Genomic DNA, 8948 nt, shown 5'->3' on the forward strand with positions numbered 1-8948 from the left:
TATCAAAAGTAACCTACATAAACAGTGAAATAAAAAGGAAAATACTTCATGCCGGCTGATAACCCCCCCTCCAAAGGAAAATAAATACAATTACATAATAATTGCCTAGTCGGTCCAATGATCATTTTAACATGTCAACCACTGTAGACACTGGGGTGTGCAAACAGTCGACTACACTAAAAAGTACATAGAAATATGATAACCTAACATTAGACATATTAATGGCCTATTCTCTATTTCCATACCAATGCGCGGGACATTAAAACTCTCCAGATGACAACACCTCTCTCCAATCAGAGCCGTAGCCTAACAAGTTTGAGCAACATGCCGACCAATGGCAACGTCATGTGGGCGTGTGTTCAAAGGTGAGGTGCTTTTTTGAGTTTAGTAAATGACTGCAGCAAGAAATACAGTGGTGGTCTGACGTGAGAGCGCTGAGCTATAGGAGGCAATGGAAGAAGGGGCTAATCGCATCCCGATTTCACTCAATTTGACATTATTACGAGGAATCTAAATGCAAGAAGACGAAACCGAGTTGTGAGTCCCGAACTTGACCGGACAATGGAAGTAGCTCTCTGCAGCAGTTACATCTCACCCCTGGGAGTCAACTACCGAGACACGGCGAGTACCTGCAGAAAAACATCAGTCAGCACGGCCGGGGTAACTACAACTACGTGTGGCTTGAAAGCAACACCTCTGTTTTTGGGATGCATATAAGAGAAAGCGTTAAGAAAAAAACACTGACTACGTATGTATATATTTCGTGTAACAACTGTGCAATTCCGCTACTGATCTAGACGTAAGGGGTATACAACCACGTAGTTAAACATCTTCTAAAATTGAGACATTCATTAMGACCCAGAGCACATGCATTGCCACATTTATCACTGAAGGAGGCATGTTGAAATTGACAAATTCCCCTTGTAACAAAATCCAAATGGATCGCATAGAATAAACGTCGGAAATATCTGTSATATCGTAGCCTAACGTGCTGTACCCTCAAAGCAACAATAACCTGGGCTGAGTGAAATTCCACAAACCGCGTTTGCCGCTGTCCGTTGTCCTGAAAAAGTACTCATTATTTGGGTTATCCGAATCAATAACGGAAGAGGGTTTCATGGCCTGGGCGGTTACGAACATCTTSTGGTTTTCTTGTGACTCTGGAATCTGAAAAACAACAACAGAAGAATTGCTCACCTTGGAGGTCCGAAATCATTAAAGAAATTGGAATTCTACTATTGGTGCTCCTGGAGCTGTAGGTAGCCCGAATGAGACCGGCAAAAATGTACCGAATAAACGCTCTCGGGATCTATTTGTGGGAAACAATAGTATTTTTCAGGTAAGGAACATTATTTATTGACTTTAATGTGTTAAATACCATTTTATTGTTCTCGTGTGGGCTGCAGTCAGAATATGTCCTAACATAGCTTAACATGTATTGACAAAAGTCTGAATGGAAATAAATCAACGCAGCCAATTGATTAGGTTTAATCACACGATTGTCAAAAGTTGCGTTGGCTGTATTTTAWATTTATGTAGGCCTAATCATTCCTCTATTGTGAGTGAATTTCATTAAGTCACACACTACATTGARTTAAGATGTGTGTGAGAGAGACAGCGAGAGCTAATAGCGAACACTAGTGGTCATCAAACGCTAAACGACGTATTCTCTGATGAGGCWWATGTTATCAACAGGCAAGTCAGAGTAAAGGAACTGAGTACACGCTCTCACACACATATCAGGGAAGTTGTGTTGTTGTTGGTGTGTAGGCCTATCCATCACCKACTCACTGAGAAGAGAAATGTCTTGTGTCTGTCTTCATTTCTCTCATGGGGCCAGCGCACTATATGTAAAAATCTTAGACTAGGAGTTTTCTCTATTCAACTATTGTGAATGAAATGGAAAAAAATCATGTTATTTAAAGACTTGGATATTTAACAGGATATAAAATGTAAATATGCTGGATGATGACTGTTTTGTTTCCTCCCAGTAACCACACATTATACCCATCCTGACCAGTTGGAATRTTCTAGTCTTGACATGAATGTMTTTGTATGAATGTAACGACTACTATCAAGCTCGTGATCCTCWTACATRAAGTGTATTATTCTCTGTAAATGTGAACAAGGATATYTCCAATGTTCACATTGGAGGGGAGGCAGGTATTCTGTTCAGAGGACAGCTTCTCTCCCATTAGCCCAAACATGGCTATTTGTCTTTGTTATGCATTGCATGCCTAATCAACATTACATCCTACACCCTAGAATCAAATGAATCATCAGAGTTCTTTTTTAGACTACTTTACATTCTATATTGTATTCTATAGTCCATTGGATTCCATGTACATTCCTTGCAGACAGACAGTGTTTATTTAGCATTCTGGCCAGCGTGTTTAGCTAATGAAGTAGAATCAGGATATTGCAGCCTCAGCTCCCACTGCTGAACTCTGCAGTTCTGCTTAATTGATATCTCTTTCCCAGTCTCAACCTAGACCCCCAGACCTCATTTCAAATGCAGACCTATTACCAACAATTGATTACTTTGTCAATGTCAAAACAGCCTGATGAATGCACATTATATACATGACTGTATATACAAACATCTATTTTCGTATAAATTGCACATTCCTTTCTGTTAGTGTTTGTTTTTGGCCCATGTGGAAGGTTGCATGCTTGTTTAATGAATGACCATCAGATAAAGTATGCATTTGACACTGCAAGTGAAAACATTTCATTATCTAATTATAGCCTATGTCAGTCTATGTTAATTTGCAAAACATCTGGGAATACTAGTGCTCGTTAAAACAAAATGAATGACAGGGTATTCCCTACCAGTTTGCCACMAACCAGAGCATTTCAAGCATTCAAAACACATTCTATAACACAGTATATTACACACTATGCACTGTTTATTAAACAGGATATATACTGTATAGCCCATATTAAACAGGATATTCACTGCACAATCCATATTAAACAGGATATACACTGTAGAGCCCATATTAAACAGGGGATACATTGCTTTCTGCAACGTAGCACACCAATGTGTGGAAAGTGAACAYGTGGCCCAAACCCACTAACAAGAATCCCAGACCATCACTGGAGAATAGGTACGCAGCAAATGTGTCCACACGTAGTCTCTCGTGAATAAATATTCACTGATTTAAATTACGTTAAAGKCCTTACACTACAATTAATACCTCACAATTGTGCAGAAATATGCTAGTCTCAACTGTGTAGAATGTGGCTATATGGTGTGTTTTTWWWTTWTTTTTATTATCTTGTATTTTATGGCCATCTTTGTCACTCTGACACCATGACACGTGAATGTTAGGGACTTATTACTCTCAGGTGAATAGTTAAATCAACCAAAYACATGCACGGTTTTCCACAGCAATACTGGAAATATGGAATCATCTATTTAGGCAACAAAAAAACGTTGAATTGACACCTATGGATTTGTGTATTCGTAACATTGCTTTCTATTGTGAACTGGGAAATGTAAAGCTAATCTATAATTGACTTGGGGGATTATTTAATGTATTCCCTCCAGTATCACGTGGTCTATAGGCTCACGAATAGGGTTGCAAAGGGTGGGTATTTTACTGGAAACTATCACAGTTTACCAGTAAAATACCAACATTTWGTTTTCTTTCAAGGATTTGATGTAATCTAGCACAATACATATTGTGGCCCTTTTGGGTACTTCATATTTTCACAGGTCTCTGTAATTATCTCTGGCCTTATCATATGAAAAAAAATGTTTTTAAATAATTAAATAACAGGATTTTCAGATAAAAATAGTGACAAAGCTGTAAAACATGATCCTACTAAATATAAACCATTTTTTTGGTGTGGGATTAGTGAACACTATTGTTGTTTAATATGATGGTCTCAGCATGAAACATCCTGTATACATTTGTTTAACACACTTTGATTTATTTGACTATGTCAGTATKTATTTGTTGTCAATGTTTTGGCGTCAAACTCCTAGCAGTTGTGATAAAAGTCAATAGTAGGAAAAGTTGCAGAGTTAATTGAAAATAATGCCATTGTTGATTAGATGCTTTTTAAAATTAATTAGGCTGTTTTCTGTTGAACCATTTAAAAAAAAATGTTACTAGGCAAGTCAGTTAAGAACAAACTCTTATTTTCAATGACACCGCTGAAGATTCCTGTAACTTTGGTAAACTACTGGTAGCTTTGCGACCCTACTCATGAAACATAACCTTGAGTTGCCCTCGAACAGCAGAAAGCAGTAACACCGGTTGCATGCACAGACACCRAAGCACCAGTTGTATCCAATCACCTTTAGAATTAGTCCTTTAAAACCTCATTTCATCACAGATGTTTAACCCCATGTCTTCAAGAAAGTCTGCTGTATTTACACACACCACGCTGTTCAGCAAGCCACGTCATGTTCATGGTGATTGTGATGGCAGTCACTTGTTTTCAGGTCAGATAGGCTTTATATATTTATGGTGTGTTTATGTATGTTTTATCTGGGCCTCCCGAGTGGCGCGGCGGTCTAAGGTACTGCATCTCAGTGCTAGAGGCGTCACTACAGACCCTGGTTTAATTCCAGGCTGTATCACAACTGGCTGTGATTGGGAGTCTCATAGGGCGGCGCACAATTGGCCCAGCGTCGTCTGGGTTTGGCCGGGCTAGTCCGTCATTGTAAATAAGAATTTGTTCTTAACTGATTTGCCTAAATAAAGGTTAAATAAAGGTTAAATAAAGGTTAAATAAAAAAATTAAAATGTATTGTCAGAACAAGGTGAGAAAGGTGGATATATTTAGTTATAAATATTGAAGCCTCTAATGAAGAACAATTGACTGGCGTTCTCTACGATCACTTACAATCATCAATTTTTGCCAGGTTAATTTCCAAAGCTTGATGTGTGGTAATACATTATTGATCAACATAGACAAAGACAGATAGCACTATAAATGACATAGCTTATTATCAATGGTCTTGTCTCTCATTCTACTCAGTCATGGATAAATAAATGGAGGAATTCATAGCTCTGAATTCACTAAAACCTTTCAAACACAGACTATGTTCTAATATCCACACAGAACACCAGTTCCAATGCATGTCCAATATGTTGTTCTATACAGCATGCTGTACTGTACTGCATGCTAACATTGTACGGAGYATGAATTCATGTCACGTTTCACTTCTTGATCTTTTATTTTTTTCAGCTCAACACAATAACACACCTAAAGACAAATGCATTGCCTTATGCTGCCCACATTTGTCATTCGTTTTGTGTAATGTATTTTTTTTTTTTTTTTATGATGATGATGTTGGCTTATTAACAGACATTACGTTAACAGTTTGTACAGGAGAACAGAATGGCCCAYCCCTCCTATCTGTGCCAGGGACTGGGAGGGGATGAAGGCTTTGGTAGGGCTTTGATTTCTCAGAGTGTTACAAAAAAATGCAAGGATAAAATCAATTAGGATTGTAGTCTTTAGAGGCTTTATTAAGAACATAAGGAGGTAAAGTTAAGGCTAATGATTGGTGTTCCACATTAAAGTATGCAGACTGGGGTTGTTTGCATATTATTCTCTCTGTCGCTGGGAGTCAGCTGTTTTTACAGCTRCCTCAGCACCGGCCACGCGGACCGGGCCTCTCCACAGTTGGCCGTGGCCTGGCCAAGCAAGCATTGATCAGAAATAATTCAAGTAAATCTAAACTTTGATCATGCAAAACCCAGGAACAAGTCACTCGGGACGGGAGAAGCCCAAGCCATCGGCGCCCCATTGCATTAGCTGTCTCAAGTACAATTACTCTCTCGTAGCAGGACACTGTCGAATCTCTCTATGACCTAACATCTGCATTAAGTGTGCGTCAGCCTTCGAGGGTGTTTGCTTTCAATACTAAATTGAAAACGCTTTTTTCACAGGCGTTAGAGTATGGTATTGTCTAGTATTTGCGGACTAGTCCCTTACAACACGTCTTACCTTTGGCTAGGCATTTGATCCCTAGTACTAACCTCATGGTCACAGCCGTCTTCTATTGTGCTTCTAGTGTTCTCTATGATAGGATTCACCGTTGTTGGTTGATCGGTACTTACCTGTTATTAGAATAATCCTGATACACTGCAATTATCTGCTCAAAGCAAATTCCACCTCAAAATTCTAGAATTCTAACCAGTTCTTAGAATATCTAACAGTTCTAGAATCTCTAAGATTCTAAGAAAATCTTAGGCTATATAATTCTAGGACTTGTCTGTCTTGGTATGGATTGATATAGATCGTTTAGATAATAGAAGTGTAACTCTTAGGATGTTCACTCATGAACCATCAAATGCCAGCAATTGATGAAGAGACACAGTGATTTGGCAGACATTGACAGAAAAACTGTTTGGTCTGCAGTAGTCTTGCAGGTATCAGTTGGACCCCAGGGTTATTCAGTGGTAATCAGTTTGGTATCAACACACCAGGGTTTTCAGAAGGTATCAGTTGGACCCCACCAGGTTTTTTCAGGGTATTCAGTTCGCGACCACCAGGGCTTCCAGGGTATCCAGTTGGACCACCAGGGTTTTCAGGTATTCAGTTGGACCACCAGCCGTTCCAGGGTATCAGTTGGACCACCAGGGTTCTCTAGGGTATCAGCCAATTCCGGACCACCAGGGCTTTCCAGGTGGTACTTCAGTTGGCACACCAGGGTTCCAGGGTATCAGTTGGCCACCAGGGTTTCAGAGGTATCAGTTGGACCACACAGGGTTTCAGGGTATCAGTTGGACCACCAGAGGTCTTCAGGGTATCAAGTTGGCACCACCAGGGTTTCAGGGTATCAGTTGAGCACCAGGAGTCCTTCCAGCGGTATCAGATTGACCACCAGGCTTCAGGGTATCCAGTTGGACACACCAGGGGTTCTTCAGCACGGTTTATTCAGTTGAGGCCACCAGGGTTTAGCGAGGTATCAGTTGGACCACCAGTACCTATCCGTTAGCGGTTTCAGGGTCATCAGTTTGAGCCACCAGGGTTTTCAGGGTATCAGTTGTGACCCGGGTTTCAGGGAATCAGCTTGGCCACCAGGGTTTAGCGGTATCAGTTGGCCACCAGGTTTTCAGGGTATCGTTGACACAGGTTTCAGGATCAGTTGGACCACCAGGTTTCCAGCCGGCTATCAGTTGCAGCCACCAGGGGTTTCAGGTATCAGTTGAGCCACCAAGGGCTTTCAGTGTATCAGTTGGAGCCACCAGGGCTTCAGCGGTATCAGTATGGCACCAGGTCGGGTATCATGGCAGCCAGTTTCAAGGTTTGTTTATATTCAAGTTGGAACCACCAGGTTTCAGGACGTTGCACAGTTCAGGATCAGACACCAGGGTTTCAGGGTATCAGTTGGACCACCAGGGTTCATGGGGTACATTCGACCAAGCTTAGGGTACCATACACCAGGGCTTAGATCGTTACAGTCGGAAGTGCCACCAGTTTTCAGGGTATGTGGACCACCAAGGTCATGGGTTGCAGTTGACAGGTTCGGGTAGCAGCTTGGACACCAAGGCTTTCAGGGTATCAATCTTGACCACCAGGGCAATTTCAGCGGTATCAGTTGGTACCACCAGAGATTTCAGGGTATCAGTTGGACCATAACAGGGTTTCAGCGCTGGTATCAGTCCTGGCCCACCCACCCAGGGTTTCCAGTTCTCTTCAGGTAGCAGATGGACCACCAGCGCCGTCTCTCAGCGCTAGCAGTATGGACCACCCAACGCCTCTCAGCGGCTATTTCAATTTGACCACCAAGGAAATTTCAGCTGGTATCAGTTGGAACACACAGAGTTCAGGGTACAGTTGCGCACCACCAGCGGTTTCAGCAGGCTATCACCGTTAACCCCCCCAGGGCATGCCTTTTCACCAAATCGCCCACCTATCGGTTGCAAAAATTTCTACAGCTGACACAACACTGATAGTGTTAACAAGTTATCAACACTGTCCAGTCATCAGTGTGAGTATAGAATCACAACTACTTTGGCAAGTGATTAGGACAACATACTGTATGTGCCTTTCAAATGCCAAATTTCCAAAAATGACACAGCAGCAAAAACACAAACAAAAGCTTAAACGATAGCGAGGAAATATTGAAAATCTAGGAATGCGCTCCAAAATGGCAGAGTATTCCCCACTTATACAGTATAGTACACTACTGTCTAGAAGTAGTGCCCATGGGTGCCATTGTCTATATAGGGTTCACATGCCATTTCTATTAAGCCTGATGCGTAAAGCCAGTATTTAGAGAGTAGTGCTTGTGGCTGACCCAACAGCAAGCCTCTCGGGGTACTTGGTGACTGCCCATGTGCAGTCACTAGCACAGCACAGCCTGGCCAGTGACCTGGCAGTTATGGTGGCCCACCCACACACAGACTGGGTAGCAGTATGGAAGACCATCGGGAGACTGCGAACTTCCTCGTTTACAGTACTTCAGTGTTCCTGTGTTTATCCTCTTTCTGATGGGGGAAGTTTTCTAATACTGTTTATTAGTCTCTACTGATGGGCAGTTGGTTAATATGTTAGTCTACTGATGGGGCAGTTGGTTTAATATGTTAGTCTACTGATGGGCAGTTGTTAATATGTTTAGCTCTACTGATGGGGCAGTTGGTTAATATGTTAGTGCTTACTGATGGGGCAGTTGGTTAATATGTTAGTCTACTGATGGGGGCAGTTGGTAATATGTTTAGTCTACTGATTGGGGCAGTTGGTTAATATGTTAGTCTACTGCATGGGCAGTTGGTTAATATGTTAGTCTACTGATGGGGCAGTTGGTTAATATGTTAGTCTACTGACTGGGCGCAGTTGGTTAATATGTTAGTCTTCTACTTGACATGGGGCAAGCTTGGTAATATGTTCAGTTCCTCTATGCGGCAGACATTAATTAATAGTAAATTATTGGGGGGCCCCCCCCCCAGTTTCGGTTTAATATGTTTAGTTTACTGATG

General features: G+C 41.5%; 1 long non-coding RNA gene across 2 annotated transcripts in view; it reads left to right on the plus strand.

Moving 5' to 3' along the window:
* Positions 1 to 282: 282 nt before the first annotated feature.
* LOC112081118 (uncharacterized) overlaps positions 283 to 8948 on the plus strand; it is a 23245-nt gene continuing 14579 nt past the window's right edge. Inside the window, exon 1 of one of the 2 annotated variants that reach the window (XR_002896332.2) lies at positions 283 to 1339. This is a non-coding gene — a long non-coding RNA (uncharacterized lncRNA). The remainder of the gene's footprint in view (positions 1340 to 8948) is intronic. The other variant, XR_002896333.2, reaches the window with a different exon arrangement.

The sequence above is a fragment of the Salvelinus sp. IW2-2015 genome, linkage group LG6.2, assembly GCF_002910315.2.
Source record: "Salvelinus sp. IW2-2015 linkage group LG6.2, ASM291031v2, whole genome shotgun sequence".
NCBI lineage: Eukaryota > Metazoa > Chordata > Actinopteri > Salmoniformes > Salmonidae > Salvelinus > Salvelinus sp. IW2-2015.